Source organism: Gekko japonicus, unplaced genomic scaffold (genome assembly GCF_001447785.1).
Source record: "Gekko japonicus isolate JY-2015 unplaced genomic scaffold, Gekko_japonicus_V1.1 scaffold3817, whole genome shotgun sequence".
Classification (NCBI taxonomy): Eukaryota; Metazoa; Chordata; class Lepidosauria; order Squamata; family Gekkonidae; genus Gekko; species Gekko japonicus.
This window is the reverse complement of record NW_015173801.1, coordinates 57,796-61,488: the sequence shown is the minus strand read 5'-3', so window position 1 is coordinate 61,488 and position 3,693 is coordinate 57,796.

Sequence of the window (3,693 nt, the reverse complement as noted above, 5' to 3'; positions counted from 1 at the left end):
CCAACCCCCTCCTCCTGAGTCTATAAAAACATCAACTCCCTTGTAAACATAAGTAGAATCCTGCTAGATCAGACCATTGGTCTACCTAGTCCAGCATCATGTTTTACATAGCGGCCAACCAGCTGCTCTGGATGGCCAACAAACTTGGCAGAGAAGACAAATGCCAGTGATTTTCAGAATTAAATTACATGTGTACTTTAGTTGATACAGTTTGAATTTTCACAAGCAAGAGGTCACATGTTACTGAAGCTGAGTATATTCTCCTTATTCTGTGGCATTTCTGCATTGCAGTTGTTTGGTCCACATTTACAAAAATATTGCGCTTCACTGAAGATTAATTGTGGTTAAAATTGGAAGGGAACAGAAATAAATAATCAGGGTACCCTTCTCATATGTGTTTTTGGCTTGTTACAAGATCTGGACAGAGTTCACAAAAATTCACTGCACCCATAAAAATAAGAGAAACCTGGGTGGAGAGATAGTCTTATAAAGTGTTCTGCCATTATTCAAAATATGGTAATTAAAGCTTGGTCATACTTGATTCAACTTGTCAGAATTCAGGAGGAAGGTTAAGGTATTGTGTTCCACCAAATACTATTATATTCAGTCATTCATATTGCCCTTTAAGGGCCAGAAAAGAAAACACAGTGAAGCATTGTTTATGACTATATATGGTACTGACCTTACTTCATATGTTCAATGTGAATTGCCACGAATAATCTTTATCAGAAAGAGGAGTTGGATTCTTGTCTTATAGTCCATAAGAATAATTTTACTTAAAATTTATATCCTAACTGTTTCCCATCATGGAATTTAAAATAGCATATGTACAGTTCCCAGGTAATCTCCCAATCAGGACCTGATCAGACTGAAACCTATTTGTCTTCAGCAAGATTACTGTAGGATATACCGTATCCAAGGTACACATTCCTTGGTAATCCATTGTACTTTAAAAATGTCCTGTAGACAGCAAGGATTTTATGGGCAAGATTTTGGAAGCAAGATAATACCCCAAAACAAGAGGATGTGATAGAGAAGTTATTGGAAGTAATGGAAATAGACAAACTGAACTTAATGTTGCAAGGGAAAAACGAAGAACTTTTTGAAAAGCGATGGTCAGGAATGTATAATTGGCTAGAAAAGGAATAAATGACTCTAAGATGTATGTATAAAAGGAAACTAATGTTGTATAAAAAACTAATAAATAAAATGTTTTTTAAAAAATGTCCTGTAGACCAAGAAAATATAAGCCTACTCTTTTTTATTATTTGTACTGTGTCCATTATTGGAATTTAAGATTGTGTGGTCAAGTTCTTGGTTTGAAAAACAGAAAAGTAGTTATAAATTTTTCAAGCTATACGAAAAGAGTTCCATCCTGATAAGTATCAAAATATTTTTCTTGCATGCTAAAAATTCCAGAAGAGCTGTTGTCATACAATTTATTAGTGCTGCCTGTTTTCTATTAGTCTAGAAATATCAGGAACAAGATTTTAACACTTTGCTATTGGCTCCAAATGCAATCCTGAAATTCAGCTAGGCATGAATAAAATAAAGGTTTGAAATGAATTTAATTTTTTAATACAGAGTGAAAGGGGGTTATTCACTTTTTATCTGAAAAAAGATAAGAAAAAATCATATCTACACTGTAAAAATAGTTTTCCTTGGAGGGGTATTTATTACAACTTAAAGTCATAATATTCAGTTCTGTTGAATGGGAGCGGGGGGGGTGGAGTTGTTTCCGTTACAGCACCCGCTATGATTTTGCTATTCTACCCAGATAGCTTTAACCAAGCCACAGCCAACTACTATGATGGGCTCTTCACTAGTACTCCAGATGTTTTAAATCACTAGGATTTCTTTGGAGGCAGTAAACAGCACCACCAGTTAGTACCTATTTACAACAGCAGATGGAAAGAAAATCAGATGGCTGGACAACAAAAGGGCATCAGGTTGTGCTCCATGCATACCTTATGAGCTATGCATCCCAGAACAATAAGGTCTTATTTTATTGAAACTTGTTGGCGAATTACTCATTAGAAAGGGCTGTACTCTTTAGGAGAAGAGTACAGGAGAAGGGAAATTGCATTGAACTCATAAAAAAGAAAGGAAAATGAATTGGGTAAACAAGGCCTGAATGTTAAGAGAATTCCTCACTATGACTAGAAACTGACTTTGAAGGAGGACACAAAATAACGCAAACAGAAACAGTATTTGGATAAATTAGGGCCTCAACTTTAATTAATACAAAACAGGACCTGCAACGGGCACAATAACTAATCAAAATTTGCATCCAGGTGAGTGCTAGAAACAATCTAACAGAATGCAGAAGAGTCTGGCCCACTCTGTTTAGGCACTCCTCCCTGGCACCAAGATTTTGAACAGTCACATGCACTGCTCAGGTTCCTTCCTTTTTTTTCCTGCTGAGTCCTTATGAGAGAAGCATGCCAGATGCTTTGTCCCTATAGCTCTTTGGTATTTAAGTTATGGGTCATAGTAGCTCCAAGAGGTTTTTCCATCCATGAAGCGACCTTCACCTTTAGGTCCTTTTCTGAAAAACAGCCTCATCATTGATCTAATGGCTCAGAGTAGCCACTAGACTTAGCAGTTCTAACTTAACTGCTTTACCACAGTTGCATCCCTCACTGGAGTGTGGTGTAGTGGCTGGGGTGTCAGAGTAGGATCTGGGAGACACAGGTTTGGTTCTCCATTCTGCTGCAGAAGCTCACTGGTAGACTTTGGCCAGCACTCTCCCTCAGCCTAAACTACTTCACAGGGTTGTCATTGTGAGGATAAAGTGGAAGAGGGCAGAATGGTGTTGTAAGCCACTTTGCATCCCCATTGGGAATAAAAGCAAGGCATAAATACCTCAGTAAACAACCACTGTCCTCCCTGGTTAGATATGACACGGAATACTTGATGTTTGGGTTTATGAACCACTAACAGTAAAGCCCGTTGTGAAAGCAATACAACGGGATCTAGAAAGAGGCTCTGGGGGAGTGCTCTGGCTTTGGGCAAACAGTGTCAATTTGCTGTGGTGACCTCAGCAAGGTATAATGACAGAGTCCACTGTTTTCTCCAGAGGAACTGATCTCTGCTACCTGAAGAGCAGTTGTAATAGTGAGTGATCTGTAGCCCTCACCTGGAGATTGGCAGAAATTGTTACCCAGGACAAAATGGCTGGTTTGGAGGGTGGAGTTGGCAACCCCATCTCCTTCCCAGCTAACCATCAACCTACCATTATCTGCCCCTTTGACTTCAGCTGACTTCTGCCCTCCCTTCTGCAGAGCAGTTGTAATTCTGAGTGCTCTCCAGCCCTCACCTGGAGATTGGCAACAATGGTTCCCTATGAGGGACTGACTGGTTTGGAGGGTGAAGTCTATGGCAGTGTACCTGTCTGAGGTCCCACCCCTCCTCAAACCTCACCCTCTTCAGGCTCCATCCCTCAAATCTCCAGGAATTTCCCATCTGGAGTTGGCAACCCTATCAGGATTGGCCCCAATGTGTTTTCTCCCAAAGGCCAAAGTAGGTGACAGGACCAAGCTTAGATGCCTACCAACAGGCACTGAGGGGAATGTAGGGTTGCCAGCTCTAAGGAGGGAAATACCTGGAGGTTTGGGGGGTGGAGTCTGTAGAGGGCAGCATTGGGCGGGGGGGGCGGAAAGACTCAGCAGGTATAATGTCATAGGGTCTACC